The sequence below is a fragment of the Dendrobates tinctorius genome, unplaced genomic scaffold (genome assembly GCF_039654945.1).
Source record: "Dendrobates tinctorius isolate UK_male_01 unplaced genomic scaffold, ASM3965494v1 ptg000036l, whole genome shotgun sequence".
In the NCBI taxonomy this organism is placed as follows: Eukaryota; Metazoa; Chordata; class Amphibia; order Anura; family Dendrobatidae; genus Dendrobates; species Dendrobates tinctorius.
In genome coordinates, this window is record NW_027361704.1 from 37,465,485 (window position 1) to 37,489,864 (window position 24,380).

The window sequence follows — 24,380 nt, forward strand, 5'->3', positions numbered from 1 at the left end:
ACCTCAAAGTAACAGGCTGATTCTGGATGGTGTAAAAAAGGTGTATGGAGGACTGGGGAGAAATGGAATCTCTCTACAGACTTCAGGACACAGTTGTATTCTGTCAGGTCCTGTGTATTTTACACCTCAAAGTAACAGGCTGATTCTGGATGGTGTAAAAGGTGTATAGAGGACTGGGGAGAAATGTAATCTCTCTACAGACTTCAGGACACGGTTGTATTCTGTCAGGCCCTGTGTATTTTACACCTCAAAGTAACAGGCTGATACTGGATGGTGTAAAAAAAGGTGTATAGAGGACTGGGGACAAAATGAATCAATCTACAGACTTCAGGACACAGTTGTATTCTGTCAGGCCCTGTGTATTTTACACCTCTAAGTAACAAGCTGATTATGGATGGTGTAAAAAAGGTTTATAGAGGACTGGGGAGAAATGGAATCTCTCTACAGACTTCAGGACACAGTTGTATTCTGTCAGGTCCTGTGTATTTTACACCTCAAAGTAACAGGCTGATTCTGGATGGTGTAAAAGAGGTGTATAGAGGACTGTGGAGAAATGGAATCTCTCTATAGACTTTAGGACACAGTTGGATTCTGTCAGACCCTGTGTATTTTACACCTCAAAGTTACAGGCTGATTCTGGATGGTGTAAAAGAGGTGTATAGAGGACTGGGGAGAAATGGAATCTCTCTACAGACTTCAGGACACAGTTGTATTCTGTCAGGCCCTGTGTATTTTACACCTCAAAGTAACAGGCTGATTCTGGATGGTGTAGAAAAGGTGTATAGAGGACTGGGGAGAAATGGAATCTCTCTACAGACTTCAGGACACAGCTGTATTCTGTCAGGCCCTGTGTATTTTACACCTCAAAGTAACATGCTGTTTCTGGATGGTGTAAAAGAGGTGTATAGAGGACTGGGGAGAAATGGAATCTATCTACAGACATCATGACACAGTTGGATTCTGTCAGGCCCTGTGTATTTTACACCTCAAAGTAACAGGATGATTATGGATGGTGTAAAAAAGGTTTATAGAGGACTGGGGAGAAATGGAATCTCTCTACAGACTTCAGGACACAGTTGTATTCTGTCAGGTCCTGTGTATTTTACACCTCAAAGTAACAGGCTGATTCTGGATGGTGTAAAAAGGTGTATAGAGGACTGGGGAGAAATGGAATCTCTCTACAGACTTCAGGACACGGTTGTATTCTGTCAGGCCCTGTGTATTTTACACCTCAAAGAAACAAGCTGATTCTGGATGGTGTAAAAGAGGTGTATAGGGAACTGGTGAGAAATGGAATCTCTCTACAGACTTCAGGACACAGTTGTATTCTGTCAGGTCCTGTGTATTTTACACCTCAAAGTAACAGACTGATTCTGGATAGTGTAAAAAGGTGTAAAGAGGACTGGGGAGAAATGGAATCTCTCTACAGACTTCAATACATGGTTGTATTCTGTCAGGCCCTGTGTATTTTACACCTCAAAGAAACAAGCTGATTCTGGATGGTGTAAAAAGGTTTATAGAGGACTAGGGAGAAATGAAATCTCTCTACAGTCTTCAGGAAACTGTTGTATTCTGTCAGGCTCCGTGTATTTTACACCACAAAGTAACAAGCTGATTCTGGATGGTGTAAAAAGGTTTATAGAGGACTGGGGAGAAATGGAATCTCTCTACAGACATCAGGACACAGTTGTTTTCTGTCAGGCCCTGTGTATTTTACACCTCAAAGTAACAGGCTGATTCTGAATGGTGTAAAAGAGGTGTATAGAGGACTGGGGAGAAATGGAATCTATCTATAGACTTCAGGACACAGTTGGATTCTGTTAGACCCTGTGTATTTTACACCTCAAAGTAACAGGCTGATTCTGGATGGTGTAAAAGAGGTGTATAGAGGACTGGGGAGAAATGTAATCTCTCTACAGACTTCAGGACACAGTTGTATTCTGTCAGGCCCTGTGTATTTTACACCTCAAAGTAACAGGCTGATTCTGGATGGTGTAAAAGAAGTGTATAGAGAATTGGGGAGAAATGGAATATCTCTACTGACTTCAGGACACAGTTGTATTCTGTTAGACCCTGTGTATATTACACCTCAAAGTAACAGGCTGATTCTGGATGGTGTAGAAAAGGTGTATAGAGGACTGGGGAGAAATGGAATCTCTCTACAGACTTCAGGACACAGTTGTATTCTGTCAGGCCCTGTGTATATTACACCTCAAAGTAACAGGCTGATTCTGGATGGTGTAAAAGAGGTGTATAGAGGACTGGGGAGAAATGGAATCTATCTACAGACATCATGACACAGTTGGATTCTGTCAGGCCCTGTGTATTTTACACCTCAAAGTAACAGGCTGATTCTGGATGGTGTAATAGAGGTGTATAGAGAACTGGGGAGAAATGGAATCTCTCTACAGACTTCAGGACACAGTTGTATTCTGTCAGGCCCTGTGTATATTACACATCAAACTAACAGGCTGATTCTGGATAGTGTAGAAAAGGTGTATAGAGGACTGGGGAGAAATGGAATCTCTCTACAGACTTCAGGACACAGCTGTATTCTGTCAGGCCCTGTGTATTTTACACCTCAAAGTAACAGGCTGAATCTGGATGGTGTAAAAGAGGTGTATAGAGGAATGGGGAGAAGTGGTATCTATCTACAGACATCATGACACAGATGTATTCTTTCAGGCCCTGTGTATATTACAACTCAAAGTAACAGGCTGATTCTGGATGGTGTAAAAGAGGTGTATAGAGGACTGGGGAGAAATGGAATCTCTCTATAGACTTCAGGACACAGATGGATTCTTTCAGACCCTGTGTATTTTACACATCAAAGTAACAGGCTGATTCTGGATGGTGTAAAAGAGGTGTATAAATGACTGGGGAGAAATGGAATCTCTCTACAGACTTCAGGACACAGTTGGATTCTGTCAGGCTCTATTTATTTTACTCCTCAAAGAAACAGGCTGATTCTGGATGGTGTAAAAAAGGTGTATTGAGGAGTCGGGAGAAATGGAATCTCTCTACAGACTTCAGGACACAGTCGTATTCTGTCAGGCCCTGTGTATTTTACACCTCAAAGTAACAGGCTGATTCTGGATGGTGTAAAAGACGTGTATATAGGACTGGGGAGAAATGGAATCTCTTTACAGACTTCAGGACACAGTTGAATTCTGTCAGGCTCTGTGTATTTTACACTTCAAAGTAACAGGCTGATTCTGGATGGTGTAAAAAAGGTGTATGGAGGACTGGGGAGAAATGGAATATCTCTACTGACTTCAGGACACAGTTGTATTCTGTTAGGCCCTGTGTATATTACACCTCAAAGTAACAGGCTGATTCTGGATGGTGTAGAAAAGGTGTATAGAGGACTGGGGAGAAATGGAATCTCTCTACAGACTTCAGGACACAGTTGTATTCTGTCAGGCCCTGTGTATATTACACCTCAAAGTAACAGGCTGATTCTGGATGGTGTAAAAGAGGTGTATAGAGGACTGGGGAGAAATGGAATCTATCTACAGACATCATGACACAGTTGGATTCTGTCAGGCCCTGTGTATTTTACACCTCAAAGTAACAGGCTGATTCTGGATGGTGTAATAGAGGTGTATAGAGAACTGGGGAGAAATGGAATCTCTCTACAGACTTCAGGACACAGTTGTATTCTGTCAGGCCCTGTGTATATTACACATCAAACTAACAGGCTGATTCTGGATAGTGTAGAAAAGGTGTATAGAGGACTGGGGAGAAATGGAATCTCTCTACAGACTTCAGGACACAGCTGTATTCTGTCAGGCCCTGTGTATTTTACACCTCAAAGTAACAGGCTGAATCTGGATGGTGTAAAAGAGGTGTATAGAGGAATGGGGAGAAGTGGTATCTATCTACAGACATCATGACACAGATGTATTCTTTTAGGCCCTGTGTATATTACAACTCAAAGTAACAGGCTGATTCTGGATGGTGTAAAAGAGGTGTATAGAGGACTGGGGAGAAATGGAATCTCTCTATAGACTTCAGGACACAGATGGATTCTTTCAGACCCTGTGTATTTTACACATCAAAGTAACAGGCTGATTCTGGATGGTGTAAAAGAGGTGTATAAATGACTGGGGAGAAATGGAATCTCTCTACAGACTTCAGGACACAGTTGGATTCTGTCAGGCTCTATTTATTTTACTCCTCAAAGAAACAGGCTGATTCTGGATGGTGTAAAAAAGGTGTATTGAGGAGTCGGGAGAAATGGAATCTCTCTACAGACTTCAGGACACAGTTGTATTCTGTCAGGCCCTGTGTATTTTACACCTCAAAGTAACAGGCTGATTCTGGATGGTGTAAAAGACGTGTATATAGGACTGGGGAGAAATGGAATCTCTTTACAGACTTCAGGACACAGTTGAATTCTTTCAGGCTCTGTGTATTTTACACTTCAAAGTAACAGGCTGATTCTGGATGGTATAAAAAAGGTGTATGGAGGACTGGGGAGAAATGGAATCTCTCTACAGACTTCAGGACACAGTTGTATTCTGTCAGGTACTGTGTATTTTACACCTCAAAGTAACAGGCTGATTCTGGATGGTGTAAAAGGTGTATAGAGGACTGGGGAGAAATGTAATCTCTCTACAGACTTCAGGACACGGTTGTATTCTGTCAGGCCCTGTGTATTTTACACCTCAAAGTAACAAGCTGATTCTGGATGGTGTAAAAAGGTTTATAGAGGACTGGGGAGAAATGGAATCTCTCTACAGACTTCAGGACACAGTTGTTTTCTGTCAGGCCCTGTGTATTTTACACCTCAAAGTAACAGGCTGATTCTGAAAGGTGTAAAAGAGGTGTATAGAGGACTGGGGAGAAATGGAAACTATCTATAGACTTCAGGACACAGTTGGATTCTGTCAGGCCCTGTGTATTTTACACCTCAAAGTAACAGACTGATTCTGGATGGTGTAAAAGAGGTGTATAGAGGACTGGGGAGAAATGGAATATCTCTACAAACTTCAGGACACAGTTGTATTCTGTCAGGTCCTGTGTATTTTACACCTCAAAGTAACAGGCTGATTCTGGATGGTGTAAAAGAGGTGTATAGAGAATTGGGGAGAAATGGATTATCTCTACTGACTTCAGGACACAGTTGTATTCTGTCAGGCCCTGTGTATATTACACCTCAAAGTAACAGGCTGATTCTGGATGGTGTAGAAAAGGTGTATAGAGGAATGGGGAGAAATGGAATCTCTCTACAGACTTCAGGACACAGCTGTATTCTGTCAGGCCCTGTGTATTTTACACCTCAAAGTAACAGGCTGATTCTGGATGGTGTAAAAGAGGTGTATAGAGGACTGGGGAGAAATGGAATCTATCTACAGACATCATGACACAGTTGGATTTTGTCAGGCCCTGCGTATTTTACACCTCAAAGTAACAGGCTGATTCTGGATGGTGTAAAAGAGGTGTATGGAGAACTGGGGAGAAATGGAATCTCTCTACAGACTTCAGGACACAGTTGTAGTCTGTCAGGCCCTGTGTATATTACACATCAAAGTAACAGGCTGATTCTGGATGGTGTAGAAAAGGTGTATAGAGGACTGGGGAGAAATGGAATCTCTCTACAGACTTCAGGACACAGCTGTATTCTGTCAGGCCCTGTGTATTTTACACCTCAAAGTAAAAGGCTGAGTATGGATGGTGTAAAAGAGGTGTATAGAGGACTGGGGAGAAATGGAATCTATCTACAGACATAATGACACAGTTGTATTCTGTCAGGCCCTGTGTATATTACACCTCAAAGTACCTGGCTGATTCTGGATGGTGTAGAAAAGGTGTATAGAGGACTGGGGAGAAATGGAATCTCTCTACAGACTTCAGGACACAGCTGTATTTTGTCAGGCCCTGTGGATTTTACACCTCAAAGTAACAGGCTGATTCTGGATGGTGTAAAAGAGGTGTATAGAGGACTGGGGAGAAATGGAATCTATCTACAGACATCAGGACACAGTTGGATTCAGTCAGGCCCTGTGTATTTTACTCCTCAAAGTAACAGGCTGATTCTGGATGGTGTAAAAGAGGTTTATAGAGAACTGGGGAGAAATGGAGTATCTCTATTCAGACTTCAGGACAAAGTTGTATTCTGTCAGGCCCTGTGTATATTACACCTCAAAGTAGCAGGCTGATTCTGGATGGTGTAGAAAAGGTGTATAGAGGACTGGGGAAAAATGGAATCTCTCTACAGACTTCAGGACACAGCTGTAATCTGTCACGCCTTGTGTATATTACACCTCAAAGTAACAGGCTGATTCTGGATGGTGTAAAAGAGGTGTATAGAGTACTGGGGAGAAATGGAATCTCTCTATAGACTTCAGGACACAGATGGATTCTTTCAGACCCTGTGTATTTTACACCTCAAAGTTACAGGCTGATTCTGGATGGTGTAAAAGAGGTGTATAAATGACTGGGGAGAAATGGAATCTCTACAGACTTCAGGACACAGTTGGATTCTGTCAGGCTCTATTTATTTTACACCTCAAAGTAACAGGCTGATTCTGGATGGTGTAAAAAAGGTGTATTGAGGAGTCGGGAGAAATGGAATCTCTCTACAGACTTCAGGACACAGTTGTATTCTGTCAGGCCCTGTGTATTTTACACCTCAAAGTAACAGGCTGATTCTGGATGATGTAACTGAGGTGTATATAGGACTGGGGAGAAATGGAATCTCTCTACAGACTTCAGGACACAGTTGTATTCTGTCAGGCCCTGTGTATATTACACCTCAAAGTAACAGGCTGATTCTGGATGGTGTAGAAAAGGTGTATAGAGGACTGGGGAGAAATGGAATCTCTCTACAGACTTCAGGACACAGCTGTATTCTGTCAGGCCCTGTGTATTTTACACCTCAAAGTAACAGGCTGATTCTGGATGGTGTAAAAGAGGTGTATAGAGGACTGGGGAGAAATGGAATCTATCTACAGACATCATGACACAGTTGTATTCTGTCAGGCCCTGTGTATATTACACCTCAAAGTACCTGGCTGATTCTGGATGGTGTAAAAGAGGTGTATAGAGGACTGGGGAGACATGGAATCTCTCTATAGACTTCAGGACACAGTTGGATTCTGTCAGACCCTGTGTATTTTTCACCTCAAAGTAACAGGCTGATTCTGGATGGTGTAAAAGAGGTGTATAAAGGACTGGGGAGAAATTGAATCTCTCTACAGACTTCAGGACACAGTTGGATTCTGTCAGGCCCTATGTATTTTACACCTCAAAGTAACAGGCTGATTCTGGATGGTGTAAAAAAGGTGTATAGGGAACTGGGGAGAAATGGAATCTCTCTACAGACTTCAGGACACAGCTGTAATCTGTCACGCCCTGGCTATATTACACTGCAATGTAACAGGCAGAAATTGCCTAGTGTATGACAAACTACAAGGTGTATGTAGAATTGGGCAGAATTGGAATCTCCCTAGAGTGTAGGTCTGTAAGAACGGACAAACTCCTTGGCTGTTCCTTACAGAGTCACACACAGATAGCTTCAATTTGGCCGTGATAACAGCTGGTACACGGTACTGTGTGAGGAGAGTACACGTACAACGCTATATGGTGTGTGTATGTAAAATTGTCAAGCTCTGTGTTTTTGTATACAGACTGACACATGCTCTCTCTAGTTTTGAATGTAATCAAACAGCAAATAAACGAAACTGTTTGAAAAACGGACAAAACTCTAAGGTGTAGGTCTGTAAGAACAGACAAACTCCTCGGCTTTTCCTTACAGAGTCACACACAGATTGTCAAGCTCCGTGTTTTTGTATACGGATTGACACACGCTGTCTCTCTCTAATTTTGAATGTAATCAAACAGCAGATATACGAAACTGTTTGAAAATCGGACAAAACTCTAAGGTGTAGGTCTGTAAGAACGGACAAACTCTACAGACTTCAGGACACAGCTGTATTCTGTCAGGCCCTGTGTATTTTACACCTCAAAGTAACAGGCTGAATCTGGATGGTGTAAAAGAGGTGTATAGAGGACTGGGGAGAAATGGAATCTATCTACAGACATCATGACACAGTTGTATTCTGTCAGGCCCTGTGTATATTACACCTCAAAGTACCTGGCTGATTCTGGATGGTGTAAAAGAGGTGTATAGAGGACTGGGGAGAAAAGGAATCTCTCTATAGACTTCAGGACACAGTTGGATTCTGTCAGACCGTGTCTATTTTTCACCTCAAAGTATCAAGCTGATTCTGGATGGTGTAAAAGAGGTGTATAAAGGACTGGGGAGAAATGGAATCTCTCTACAGACTTCAGGACACAGTTGGATTCTGTCAGATCCTGTGAATTTTACACCTCAAAGTAACAGGCTGATTCTGGATGGTATAAAAGAGGTGTATACAGGACTGGTGAGAAATGGAATCTCTCTACAGACTTCAGTACACAGTTGAATTTTGTCAGGCTCTGTGTATTTTACACCTCAAAGTTACAGGCTGATTCTGGATGGTGTAAAAAGGGTGTATAGAGGACTGGGGAGAAATGGAATCTCTACAGACTTCAGGACACAGTTGGATTCTGTCAGGCCCTGTGTATTTTACACCTCAAAGTAACAGGCGGATTCTGGATGGTGTAAAAAGGTGTATGGAGGACTGGGGAGAAAAGGAATATCTCTACAAACTTCAGGACACAGTTGTATACTGTCAGGCCCTGTGTATATTACACCTCAAAGTAACAGGCTGATTCTGGATGGTGTAAAAAGGTGTATAGAGGACTGGGGAGAAATGGAATCTCTCTACAGACTTCAGGACACAGTTGAATTGTGTCAGGCCCTGTGTATATTACACCACAAAGTAACAGGCTGATTCAGGATGGTGTAAAAAAGGAGTATAGAGGACTGGGGACAAAATGAATCAATCTACAGACTTCAGGACACAGTTGTATACTGTCAGGCCCTGTGTATTTTACACCTCAAAGTAACAGGCTGATCATGGATTGTGTAAAAAAGGTTTATAGAGGACTGGGGAGAAATGGAATCTCTCTACAGACTTCACAAAACTGTTGTATTCTGTCAGGCTCTGTGTATTTTACACCTCAAAGTAACAGGCTGATTCTGGATGGTGTAGAAAAGGTGTATAGAGGACTGGGGAGAAATGGAATCTCTCTACAGACTTCAGGACACAGCTGTATTCTGTCAGGCCCTGTGTATTTTACACCTCAAAGTAACAGGCTGATTCTGGATGGTGTAAAAGAGGTGTATAGAGGACTGGGGAGAAATGGAATCTATCTACAGACATCATGACACAGTTGTATTCTGTCAGGCCCTGTGTATATTACACCTCAAAGTACCTGGCTGATTCTGGATGGTGTAAAAGAGGTGTATAGAGGACTGGGGAGAAATGGAATCTCTCTATAGACTTCAGGACACAGTTGGATTCTGTCAGACCCTGTGTATTTTACACTTCAAAGTAACAGGCTGATTCTGGATGGTGTAAAAGAGGTGTATAAAGGACTGGGGAGAAATTGAATCTCTCTACAGACTTCAGGACACAGTTGGATTCTGTCAGGCCCTATGTATTTTACACCTCAAAGTAACAGGCTGATTCTGGATGGTGTAAAAAAGGTGTATAGGGAACTGGGGAGAAATGGAATCTCTCTACAGACTTCAGGACACAGCTGTAATCTGTCACGCCCTGGCTATATTACACTGCAATGTAACAGGCAGAAATTGCCTAGTGTATGACAAACTACAAGGTGTATGTAGAATTGGGCAGAATTGGAATCTCCCTAGAGTGTAGGTCTGTAAGAACGGACAAACTCCTTGGCTGTTCCTTACAGAGTCACACACAGATAGCTTCAATTTGGCCGTGATAACAGCTGGTACACGGTACTGTGTGAGGAGAGTACACGTACAACGCTATACGGTGTGTGTATGTAAAATTGTCAAGCTCTGTGTTTTAGTATACAGACTGACACATGCTCTCTCTAGTTTTGAATGTAATCAAACAGCAAATAAACGAAACTGTTTGAAAAATGGACAAAACTCTAAGGTGTAGGTCTGTAAGAACAGACAAACTCCTCGGCTTTTCCTTACAGAGTCACACACAGATTGTCAAGCTCCGTGTTTTTGTATACGGATTGACACACGCTGTCTCTCTCTAATTTTGAATGTAATCAAACAGCAGATATACGAAACTGTTTGAAAATCGGACAAAACTCTAAGGTGTAGGTCTGTAAGAACGGACAAACTCTACAGACTTCAGGACACAGCTGTATTCTGTCAGGCCCTGTGTATTTTACACCTCAAAGTAACAGGCTGAATCTGGATGGTGTAAAAGAGGTGTATAGAGGACTGGGGAGAAATGGAATCTATCTACAGACATCATGACACAGTTGTATTCTGTCAGGCCCTGTGTATATTACACCTCAAAGTACCTGGCTGATTCTGGATGGTGTAAAAGAGGTGTATAGAGGACTGGGGAGAAAAGGAATCTCTCTATAGACTTCAGGACACAGTTGGATTCTGTCAGACCCTGTGAATTTTACACCTCAAAGTAACAGGCTGATTCTGGATGATGTAAAAGAGGTGTATACAGGACTGGTGAGAAATGGAATCTCTCTACAGACTTCAGGACACAGTTGAATTTTGTCAGGCTCTGTGTATTTTACACCTCAAATTTACAGGCTGATTCTGGATGGTGTAAAAAAGGTGTATAGAGGACTGGGGAGAAATGGAATCTCTCTACAGACTTCAGGACACAGTTGAATTGTGTCAGGCCCTGTGTATATTACACCTCAAAGTAACAGGCTGATTCAGGATGGTGTAAAAAAAGGAGTATAGAGGACTGGGGACAAAATGAATCAATCTACAGACTTCAGGACACAGTTGTATTCTGTCAGGCCCTGTGTATTTTACACCTCATAGTAACAGGCTGATTCTGGATGGTGTAAAAGAGGTGTATAGAGGACTGTGGAGAAATGGAATCTCTCTATAGACTTCAGGACACAGTTGGATTCTGTCAGACCCTGAGTATTTTACACCTCAAAGTTACAGGCTGATTCTGGATGGTGTAAAAGAGATGTATTGAGGACTGGGGAGAAATGGAATCTCTCTACAGACTTCAGGACACAGTTGTATTCTGTCAGGGCCTGTGTATTTTACACCTCAAAGTAAAAGGCTGATTCTGGATGGTGTAAAAGAGGTGTATAGAGAATTGGGGAGAAATGGAATCTCTCTACAGACTTCAGGACACAGTTGTATTCTGTCAAGCCCTGTGTATATTACACCTCAAAGTAACAGGCTGATTCTGGATGAGGTATAAAAGGTGTATAGAGGACTGGGGAGAAATGGAATCTCTCTACAGACTTCAGGACACAGCTGTATTCTGTCAGGCCCTGTGGATTTTACACCTCAAAGTAACATGCTGATTCTGGATGGTGTAAAAGAGGTGTATAGAGGATTGGGGAGAAATGGAATCTCTTTACAGACTTCAGGACACAGTTGAATTCTGTCAGGCTCTGTGTATTTTACACCTCAAAGTAACAAGCTGATTCTGGATGGTGTAAAAAAGGTGTATAGAGGACTGGGGAGAAATGGAATCTCTCTACAGACTTCAGGACACAGTTGGATTCTGTCAGGCCCTGTATATTTTACACCTCAAAGTAACAGGATGATTCTGGATGGTGTAAAAAAGGTGTATGGAGGACTGGGGAGAAATGGAATCTCTCTACAGACTTCAGGACACAGTTGTATTGTGCCAGGCCCTGTGTATATTACACCGCAAAGTAACAGGCTGATACTGGATGGTGTAAAAAAAAGGTGTATAGAGGACTGGGGACAAAATGAATCAATCTACAGACTTCAGGACACAGTTGTATTCTGTCAGGCCCTGTGTATTTTACACCTCAAAGTAACAGGCTGATTATAGATGGTGTAAAAAAGGTTTATAGAGGACTGGGGAGAAATGGAATCTCTCTACAGACTTCAGGACACAGTTGTATTCTGTTAGGTCCTGTGTATTTTACACCTCAAAGTAACAGGCTGATTCTGGATGTTGTAAAAAGGTGTATAGATGACTGGGAAGAAATGGAATCTCTCTACAGACTTCAGGACACGGTTGTATTCTGTCAGGCCCTGTGTATTTTACACCTCAAAGAAACAAGCTGATTCTGGATGGTGTAAAAAAGGTGTATAGGGGACTGGGGAGAAATGGAATCTCTCTATAGACTTCAGGACACAGTTGTATTCTGTCAGGCTCTGTGTATTTTACACCTCAAAGAAACAGGCTGATTCTGGATGGTGTAAAAGAGGTGTATAGAGAATTGAGGAGAATGGAATATCTCTACTGACTTCAGGACACAGTTGTATTCTGTCAGGCCCTGTGTATATTACACCTCAAAGTAACAGGCTGATTCTGGATGGTGTAGAAACGGTGTATAGAGGACTGGGGAGAAATGGAATCTCTCTACAGACTTCAGGACACAGCTGTATTCTGTCAGGCCCTGTGTATTTTACACCTCAAAGTAACAGGCTGATTCTGGATGGTGTAAAAGAGGTGTATAAAGGACTGGGGAGAAATGGAATCTATCTACAGACATCCTGACACAGTTGGATTCTGTCAGGCCCTTTGTATTTTACACCTCAAAGTAACAGGCTGATTCTGGATGGTGTAAAAGAGGTGTATAGAGAACTGGGGAGAAATGGAATCTCTCTACAGACTTCAGGACACAGTTGTATTCTGTCAGGCCCTGTGTATATTACACCTCAAAGTAACAGGCTGATTCTGGATGGTGTAGAAAAGGTGTATAGAGGACTGGGGAGAAATGGAATCTCTCTACAGACTTCAGGACACAGCTGTATTCTGTCAGGCCCTGTGTATTTTACACCTCAAAGTAACAGGCTGATTCTGGATGGTGTAAAAGAGGTGTATAGAGGACTGGGGAGAAATGGAATCTATCTACAGACATCATGACACAGTTGTATTCTGTCAGGCCCTGTGTATATTACACCTCAAAGTACCTGGCTGATTCTGGATGGTGTAAAAGAGGTGTATAGAGGACTGGGGAGACATGGAATCTCTCTATAGACTTCAGGACACAGTTGGATTCTGTCAGACCCTGTGTATTTTTCACCTCAAAGTAACAGGCTGATTCTGGATGGTGTAAAAGAGGTGTATAAAGGACTGGGGAGAAATTGAATCTCTCTACAGACTTCAGGACACAGTTGGATTCTGTCAGGCCCTATGTATTTTACACCTCAAAGTAACAGGCTGATTCTGGATGGTGTAAAAAAGGTGTATAGGGAACTGGGGAGAAATGGAATCTCTCTACAGACTTCAGGACACAGCTGTAATCTGTCACGCCCTGGCTATATTACACTGCAATGTAACAGGCAGAAATTGCCTAGTGTATGACAAACTACAAGGTGTATGTAGAATTGGGCAGAATTGGAATCTCCATAGAGTGTAAGTCTGTAAGAACGGACAAACTCCTTGGCTGTTCCTTACAGAGTCACACACAGATAGCTTCAATTTGGCCGTGATAACAGCTGGTACACGGTACTGTGTGAGGAGAGTACACGTACAATGCTATATGGTGTGTGTATGTAAAATTGTCAAGCTCTGTGTTTTTGTATACAGACTGACACATGCTCTCTCTAGTTTTGAATGTAATCAAACAGCAAATAAACGAAACTGTTTGAAAAACGGACAAAACTCTAAGGTGTAGGTCTGTAAGAACAGACAAACTCCTCGGCTTTTCCTTACAGAGTCACACACAGATTGTCAAGCTCCGTGTTTTTGTATACGGATTGACACACGCTGTCTCTCTCTAATTTTGAATGTAATCAAACAGCAGATATACGAAACTGATTGAAAATCGGACAAAACTCTAAGGTGTAGGTCTGTAAGAACGGACAAACTCTACAGACTTCAGGACACAGCTGTATTCTGTCAGGCCCTGTGTATTTTACACCTCAAAGTAACAGGCTGAATCTGGATGGTGTAAAAGAGGTGTATAGAGGACTGGGGAGAAATGGAATCTATCTACAGACATCATGACACAGTTGTATTCTTTCAGGCCCTGTGTATATTACAACTCAAAGTAACAGGCTGATTCTGGATGGTGTAAAAGAGGTGTATAGAGGACTGGGGAGAAATGGAATCTCTCTATAGACTTCAGGACACAGATGGATTCTTTCAGACACTGTGTATTTTACACATCAAAGTAACAGGCTGATTCTGGATGGTGTAAAAGAGGTGTATAAAGGACTGGGGAGAAATGGAATCTCTCTACAGACTTCAGGACACAGTTGGATTCTGTCAGGTCCTGTGAATTTTACACCTCAATGTAACAGGTTGATTCTGGATGGTGTAAAAGAGGTGTATACAGGACTGGTGAGAAATGGAATCTCTCTAAAGACTTCAGGACACAGTTGAATTTTGTCAGGCTCTGTGTATTTTACACCTCAAAGTAACAGGCTGATACTGGATGGTGTAAAAAAGGTGTATAGAGGACTGGGGAGAAATGGAATCTCTCTGCAGACTTCAGGACACAGTTGGATTCTGTCAGGCCCTGTGTATTTTACACCTCAAAGTAACAGGCGGATTCTGGATGGTGTAAAAAGGTGTATGGAGGACTGGGGAGAAAAGGAATCTCTCTACAAACTTCAGGACACAGTTGTATTCTGTCAGGCCCTGTGTATATTACACCTCAAAGTAACATGCTGATTCTGGATGGTGTAAAAAGGTGTATAGAGGACTGGGGAGAAATGGAATCTCTCTACAGACTTCAGGACACAGTTGATTTCTGTCAGGCCCTGTGTATATTACACCTCAAAGTAACAGGTTGATTCAGGATGGTGTAAAAAAAGTAGTATAGAGGACTGGGGACAAAATGAATCAATCTACAGACTTCAGGACACAGTTGTATTCTGTCAGGCCCTGTGTATTTTACACCTCAAAGTAACAGGCTGATTATGGATTGTGTAAAAAAGGTTTATATAGGACTGGGGAGAAATGGAATCTCTCTACAGACTTCAGGAAACTGTTGTATTCTGTCATGCTCTGTGTATTTTACACCTCAAAGTAACAAGCTGATTCTGGATGGTGTAAAAAGGTTTATAGACTGGGGAGAAATGGAATCTTTCTACAGACTTCAGGACGCAGTTGTATTCTGTCAGGCCCTGTGTATTTTACACCTCATAGTAACAGGCTGATTCTGGATGGTGTAAAAGAGGTGTATAGAGGACTGTGGATAAATGGAATCTCTCTACAGACTTCAGTACACAGTTGTATTCTGTCAGGCCCTGTGTATATTACACCTCAAAGTAACAGGCTGATTCTGGATGGTGTAGAAAAGGTGTATAGAGGACTGGGGAGAAATGGAATCTCTCTACAGACTTCAGGACACAGCTGTATTCTGTCAGGCCCTGTGTATTTTACACCTCAAAGTAACATGCTGATTCTGGATGGTGTAAAAGAGGTGTATAGAGGACTGGGGAGAAATGGAATCTATCTACAGACATCATGACACAGTTGGATTCTGTCAGGCCCTGTGTATTTTACACCTCAAAGTAACAGGCTGATTCTGGATGGTGTAAAAGAGGATTATAGAGAACTGGGAAGAAATGGAATCTCTCTACAGACTTCAGGACACAGTTGTATTTTGTCAGGCCCTGTGTATATTACACCTCAAAGTAGCAGGCTGATTCTGGATGGTGTAGAAAAGGTGTATAGAGGACTGGGGAGAAATGGAATCTCTCTACAGACTTCAGGACACAGCTGTAATCTGTCAGGCCCTGTGTATTTTACAACTCAAAGTAAAAGGCTGATTCTGGATGGCTTAAAAGAAGTGTATAGAGGACTGGGGAGAAATGGAATCTCTATAGACTTCAGGACACAGATGGATTCTTTCAGACCCTGTGTATTTTACACCTCAAAGTAATAGGCTGATTCTGGATGGTGTAAAAGAGGTGTATAAATGACTGGGGAGAAATGGAATCTCTCTACAGACTTCAGGACACAGTTGGATTCTGTCAGGCCCTATTTATTTTACACCTCAAAGTAACAGGCTGATTCTGGATGGTGTAAAAAAGGTGTATTGAGGAGTCGGGAGAAATGGAATCTCTGTACAGACTTCAGGACACAGTTGTATTCTGTCAGGCCCTGTGTATTTTACACCTCAAAGTAACAGGCTGATTCTGGATGGTGTAAAAAAGGTTTATAGAGGACTTGGGAGAAATGGAATCTCTCTACAGACTTCAGGACACAGTTGGATTCTGTCAGGCCCTGTGAATTTTACACCTCAAAGTAACAGGCTGATTCTGGATGGTGTAAAAGAGGTGTATATAGGACTGGGGAGAAATGGAATCTCTTTACAGACTTCAGGACACAGTTAAATTCTGTCAGGCTCTGTGTACTTTACACCTCAAAGTAACAGGCTGATTCTGGATGGTGTAAAAAAGGTGCATAGATGACTGGGGAGAAATGGAATCTCTCTACAGACTTCTGGACACAGTTGGATTCTGTCAGGTCCTGTGTATTTTACACCTCAAAGTAACAGGCTGATTCTGGATGGTGTAAAAAGGTGTATAGAGGACTGGGGAGAAATGGAATCACTCTACAGACTTCAGGACACAGTTGTATTCTGTCAGGCCCTGTGTATTTTACACCTCAAAGTAACAGGCTGATACTGGATGGTGTAAAAAAAGGTGTATAGAGGACTGGGGACAAAATGAATCAATCTACAGACTTCAGGACACAGTTGTATTCTGTCAGGCCCTGTGTATTTTACACCTCAAAGTAACAGGCTGATTATGGATGGTGTAAAAAAGGTTTATAGAGGACTGGGGAGAAATGGAATCTATCTACAGACATCATGACACAGTTGTATTCTGTCAGACCCTGTGTATATTACACCTCAAAGTAACAGGCTGATTCTGGATGGTGTAAAAGAGGTGTATAGAGGACTGGGGAGAAATGGAATCTCTCTATAGACTTCAGGACACAGATGGATTCTTTCATACCCTGTGTATTTTACACCTCAAAGTGACAGGCTGATTCTGGATGGTGTAAAAGAGGTGTATAAATAACTGGGGAGAAATGGAATCTCTCTACAGACTTCAGGACACAGTTGGATTCTGTCAGGCTCTATTTATTTTACACCTCAAAGTAACAGGCTGATTCTGGATGGTTTAAAAAAGGTGTATTGAGGAGTCGGGAGAAATGGAATCTCTCTACAGACTTCAGGACACAGTTGTATTCTGTCAGGCCCTTTGTATTTTACACCTCAAAGTAACAGGCTGATTCTGGATGGTTTAAAAAAGGTTTATAGAGGACTTGGGAGAAATGGAATCTCTCTACAGACTTCAGGACACAGTTGGATTCTGTCAGGCCCTGTGAATTTTACACCTCAAAGTAACAGGCTGACTCTGGATGGTGTAAAAGAGGTGTATATAGGACTGGGGAGAAATGGAATCTCTTTACAGACTTCAGGACACAGTTGAATTCTGTCAGGCTCTGTGTATTTTACACCTCAAAGTAACAGACTGATTCTGGATGGTGTAAAAAAGGTGTATAGAGGACTGGGGAGAAATGGAATCTCTCTACAGACTTCAGGACACAGTTGGATTCTGTCAGGCCCTGTGTATTTTACACCTCAAAGTAACAGGCTGATTCTGGATGGTGTAAAAAAGGTGTATAGAGGACTGGGGAGAAATGGAATATATCTATAGACTTCAGGACACAGTTGGATTCTGTTAGACCCTGTGTATTTTACACCTCAAAGTAACAGGCTGATTCTGGATGGTGTAAAAGAGGTGTATAGAGGACTGGGGAGAAATGGAATCTCTCTATAGACTTCAGGACACAGATGGATTCTTTCAGACGCTGTGTATTTTACACCTCAAAGTAACAGGCTGATTCTGGATGGTGTAAAAGAGGTGTATAAATGACTGGGGAGAAATGGAATCTCTCTACAGACTTCAGGACACAGTTGGATTCTGTCAGGCTCTATTTATTTTACACCTCAAAGTAACAGGCTGATTCTGGATGGTTTAAAAAAGGTGTATTGAGGAGTCGGGAGAAATGGAATCTCTCTACAGACTTCAGGACACAGTTGTATTCTGTCAGGCCCTGTGTATTTTACACCTCAAAGTAACAGGCTGATTCTGGATGGTTTAAAAAAGGTTTATAGAGGACTTGGGAGAAATGGAATCTCTCTACAGACTTCAGGACACAGTTGGATTCTGTCAGGCCCTGTGAATTTTACACCTCAAAGTAACAGGCTGACTCTGGATGGTGTAAAAGAGGTGTATATAGGACTGGGGAGAAATGGAATCTCTTTACAGACTTCAGGACACAGTTGAATTCTGTCAGGCTCTGTATATTTTACACCTCAAAGTAACAGGCTGATTCTGGATGGTGTAAAAAAGGTGTATAGAGGACTGGGGAGAAATGGAATCTCTCTACAGACTTCAGGACACAGTTGGATTCTGTCAGTCCCTGTGTATTTTACACCTCAAAGTAACAGGCTGATTCTGGATGGTGTAAAAAAGGTGTATAGAGGACTGGGGAGAAATGGAATCTATCTATAGACTTCAGGACACAGTTGGATTCTGTTAGACCCTGTGTATTTTACACTTCAAAGTAACAGGCTGATTCTGGATGGTGTAAAAGAGGTGTATAGAGGACTGGGGAGAAATGGAATCTCTCTACAGACTTCAGGACACAGTTGTATTCTGTCAGGCCCTGTGTATTTTATACCTCAAAGTAACAGGCTGATTCTGGATGGTGTAAAAGAGGTGTATAGAGAATTGGGGAGAAATGGAATATCTCTACTGACTTAAGGACACAGTTGTATTCTGTCAGGCCCTGTGTATATTACAACTCAAAGTAACAGGCTGATTCTGGATGGTGTAGAAAAGGTGTATAGAGGACTGGGGAGAAATGGAATCTCTCTAGAGACTTCAGGACACAGCTGTATTCTGTCAGGCCCTGTGTATTTTACACCTCAAAGTAACAGGCTGATTCTGGATGGAGTAAAAGAGGTGTATAGAAAACTGGGGAGAAATGGAATCTCTCTACACACTTCAGGACACAGTTGTATTCTGTCAGGCCCTGTGTATATTACACATCAAAGTAACAGGCTGATTCTGGATGGTGTAGAAAAGGTGTATAGAGGACTGGGGAGAAATGGAATCTCTCTACAGACTTCAGGACACAGCTGTATTCTGTCAGGCCCTGTGTATTTTACACCTCCAAAAAACAGGCTGATTCTGGATGGTGTTAAAGAGGTGTATAGAGGACTGGGGAGAAATGGAATCTATCTACAGACATCATGACACAGTTGGATTCTGTCAGGCCCTGTGTATTTTACACCTCAAAGTAACAGGCCGATTCAGGATGGTGTAAATGAGGTGTATAGAGAACTGTGGAGAAATGGAATCTCTCTACAGACTTCAGGACACAGTTGTATTCTGTCAGGCCCTGTGTATATTACACATCAAAGTAACAGGCTGATTCTGGATGGTGTAGAAAAGGTGTATAGAGGACTGGGGAGAAATGGAATCTCTCTACAGACTTCAGGACACAGTTGGATTCTGTCAGGCCCTATTTATTTTACACCTCAAAGTAACAGGCTGATTCTGGATGGTGTAAAAAAGGTGTATTGAGGAGTCGGGAGAAATGGAATCTCTGTACAGACTTCAGGACACAGTTGTATTCTGTCAGGCCCTGTGTATTTTACACCTCAAAGTAACAGGCTGATTCTGGATGGTGTAAAAAAGGTTTATAGAGGACTTGGGAGAAATGGAATCTCTCTACAGACTTCAGGACACAGTTGGATTCTGTCAGGCCCTGTGAATTTTACACCTCAAAGTAATAGGCTGATTCTGGATGGTGTAAAAGAGGTGTATATAGGACTGGGGAGAAATGGAATCTCTTTACAGACTTCAGGACACAGTTAAATTCTGTCAGGCTCTGTGTACTTTACACCTCAAAGTAACAGGCTGATTCTGGATGGTGTAAAAAAGGTGCATAGATGACTGGGGAGAAATGGAATTTCTCTACAGACTTCTGGACACAGTTGGATTCTGTCAGGCCCTGTGTATTTTACACCTCAAAGTAACAGGCTGATTCTGGATGGTGTAAAAAAGGTGTATGGAGGACTGGGGAGAAATGGAATCTCTCTATAGACTTCAGGACACAGTTGTATTCTGTCAGGTCCTGTGTATTTTACACCTCAAAGTAACAGGCTGATTCTGGATGGTGTAAAAAGGTGTATAGAGGATTGGGGAGAAATGGAATCACTCTACAGACTTCAGGACACAGTTGTATTCTGTCAGGCCCTGTGTATTTTACACCTCAAAGTAACAGGCTGATACTGGATGGTGTAAAAAAAGGTGTATAGAGGACTGGGGACAAAATGAATCAATCTACAGACTTCAGGACACAGTTGTATTCTGTCAGGCCCTGTGTATTTTACACCTCAAAGTAACAGGCTGATTATGGATGGTGTAAAAAAGGTTTATAGAGGACTGGGGAGAAATGGAATCTATCTACAGACATCATGACACAGTTGTATTCTGTCAGACCCTGTGTATATTACACCTCAAAGTAACAGGCTGATTCTGGATGGTGTAAAAGAGGTGTATAGAGGACTGGGGAGAAATGGAATCTCTCTATAGACTTCAGGACACAGATGGATTCTTTCAGACCCTGTGTATTTTACACCTCAAAGTGACAGGCTGATTCTGGATGGTGTAAAAGAGGTGTATAAATGACTGGGGAGAAATGGAATCTCTCTACAGACTTCAGGACACAGTTGGATTCTGTCAGGCTCTATTTATTTTACACCTCAAAGTAACAGGCTGATTCTGGATGGTTTAAAAAAGGTGTATTGAGGAGTCGGGAGAAATGGAATCTCTCTACAGACTTCAGGACACAGTTGTATTCTGTCAGGCCCTGTGTATTTTACACCTCAAAGTAACAGGCTGATTCTGGATGGTTTAAAAAAGGTTTATAGAGGACTTGGGAGAAATGGAATCTCTCTACAGACTTCAGGACACAGTTGGATTCTGTCAGGCCCTGTGAATTTTACACCTCAAAGTAACAGGCTGACTCTGGATGGTGTAAAAGATGTGTATATAGGACTGGGGAGAAATGGAATCTCTTTACAGACTTCAGGACACAGTTGAATTCTGTCAGGCTCTGTGTATTTTACACCTCAAAGTAACAGACTGATTCTGGATGGTGTAAAAAAGGTGTATAGAGGACTGGGGAAAAATGGAATCTCTCTACAGACTTCAGGACACAGTTGGATTCTGTCAGGCCCTGTGTATTTTATACCTCCAAGTAACAGGCTGATTCTGGATGGTGTAAAAAAGGTGTATAGAGGACTGGGGAGAAATGGAATATATCTATAGACTTCAGGACACAGTTGGATTCTGTTAGACCCTGTGTATTTTACACCTCAAAGTAACAGGCTGATTCTGGATGGTGTAAAAGAGGTGTATAGAGGACTGGGGAGAAATGGAATCTCTCTATAGACTTCAGGACACAGATGGATTCTTTCAGACCCTGTGTATTTTACACCTCAAAGTAACTGGCTGATTCTGGATGGTGTAAAAGAGGTGTATAAATGACTGGGGAGAAATGGAATCTCTCTACAGACTTCAGGACACAGTTGGATTCTGTCAGGCTCTATTTATTTTACACCTCAAAGTAACAGGCTGATTCTGGATGGTTTAAAAAAGGTGTATTGAGGAGTTGGGAGAAATGGAATCTCTCTACAGACTTCAGGACACAGTTGTATTCTGTCAGGCCCTGTGTATTTTACACCTCAAAGTAACAGGCTGATTCTGGATGGTTTAAAAAAGGTTTATAGAGGACTTGGGAGAAATGGAATCTCTCTACAGACTTCAGGACACAGTTGGATTCTGTCAGGCCCTGTGAATTTTACACCTCAAAGTAACAGGCAGACTCTGGATGGTGTAAAAGAGGTGTATATAGGACTGGGGAGAAATGGAATCTCTTTACAGACTTCAGGACACAGTTGAATTCTGTCAGGCTATGTATATTTTACACCTCAAAGTAACAGGCTGATTCTGGATGGTGTAAAAAAGGTGTATAGAGGACTGGGGAGAAATGGAATCTATCTATAGACTTCAGGACACAGTTGGATTCTGTTAGACCCTGTGTATTTTACACCTCAAAGTAACAGGCTGATTCTGGATGGTGTAAAAGAGGTGTATAGAGGACTGGGGAGAAATGGAATCTCTCTACAGACTTCAGGACACAGTTGTATTCTGTCAGGCCCTGTGTATTTTATACCTCAAAGTAACAGGCTGATTCTGGATGGTGTAAAAGAGGTGTATAGAGAATTGGGGAGAAATGGAATATCTCTACTGACTTAAGGACACAGTTGTATTCTGTCAGGCCCTGTGTATATTACACCTCAAAGTAACAGGCTGATTCTGGATGGTGTAGAAAAGGTGTATAGAGAACTGGGGAGAAATGGAATCTCTCTAGAGACTTCAGGACACAGCTGTATTCTGTCAGGCCCTGTGTATTTTACACCTCAAAGTAACAGGCTGATTCTGGATGGTGTAAAAGAGGTGTATAGAAAACTGGGGAGAAATTGAATCTCTCTACACACTTCAGGACACAGTTGTATTCTGTCAGGCCCTGTGTATATTACACATCAAAGTAACAGGCTGATTCTGGATGGTGTAGAAAAGGTGTATAGAGGACTGGGGAGAAATGGAATCTCTCTACAGACTTCAGGACACAGCTGTATTCTGTCAGGCCCTGTGTATTTTACACCTCCAAATAACAGGCTGATTCTGGATGGTGTTAAAGAGGTGTATAGAGGACTGGGGAGAAATGGAATCTATCTACAGACATCATGACACAGTTGGATTCTGTCAGGCCCTGTGTATTTTACACCTCAAAGTAACAGGCCGATTCAGGATGGTGTAAATGAGGTGTATAGAGAACTGTGGAGAAATGGAATCTCTCTACAGACTTCAGGACACAGTTGTATTCTGTCAGGCCCTGTGTATATTACACATCAAAGTAACAGGCTGATTCTGGATGGTGTAGAAAAGGTGTATAGAGGACTGGGGAGAAATGGAATCTCTCTACAGACTTCAGGACACAGCTGTATTCTGTCAGGCCCTGTGTATTTTACACCTCAAAGTAACAGGCTGAATCTGGATGGTGTAAAAGAGGTGTATAGAGGACTGGGAAGAAATGGAATCTATCTACAGACATCATGACAAAGTTGTATTCTGTCAGGCCCTGTGTATATTACACCTCAAAGTAACAGGCTGATTCTGGATGGTGTAAAAGAGGTGTATAGAGGACTGGGGAGAAATGGAATCTCTCTATAGACTTCAGGACACAGATGGATTCTTTCAGACCCTGTGTATTTTACACCTCAAAGTAACAGGCTGATTCTGGATGGTGTAAAAGAGGTGTATAAATGACTGGGGAGAAATGGAATCTCTCTACAGACTTCAGGACACAGTTGGATTCTGTCAGGCTCTATTTATTTTACACCTCAAAGTAACAGGCTGATTCTGGATGGTGTAAAAAAGGTGTATTGAGGAGTCGGGAGAAATGGAATCTCTCTACAGACTTCAGGACACAGTTGTATTCTGTCAGGCCATGTGTATTTTACACCTCAAAGTAACAGGCTGATTCTGGATGGTGTAAAAAAGGTTTATAGAGGACTTGGGAGAAATGGAATCTCTCTACAGACTTCAGGACACAGTTGGATTCTGTCAGGCCCTGTGAATTTTACACCTCAAAGTAACAGGCTGATTCTGGATGGTGTAAAAGAGGTTTATATAGGACTGGGGAGAAATGGAATCTCTTTACAGACTTCAGGACACAGTTAAATTCTGTCAGGCTCTGTGTACTTTACACCTCAAAGTAACAGGCTGATTCTGGATGGTGTAAAAAAGGTGTATAGAGGACTGGGGAGAAATGGAATCTCTCTACAGACTTCTGGACAGTTGGATTCTGTCAGGCCCTGTGTATTTTACACCTCAAAGTAACAGGCTGATTCTGGATGGTGTAAAAAAGGTGTATGGAGGACTGGGGAGAAATGGAATCTCTCTACAGACTTCAGGACACAGTTGTATTCTGTCAGGTCCTGTGTATTTTACACCTCAAAGTAACAGGCTGATTCTGGATGGTGTAAAAAGGTGTATAGAGGACTGGGAGAAATGGATTCACTCTACAGACTTCAGGACACGGTTGTATTCTGTCAGGCCCTGTGTATTTTACACCTCAAAGTAACAGGCTGATACTGGATGGTGTAAAAAAAGGTGTATAGAGGACTGGGGACAAAATGAATCAATCTACAGACTTCAGGACACAGTTGTATTCTGTCAGGCC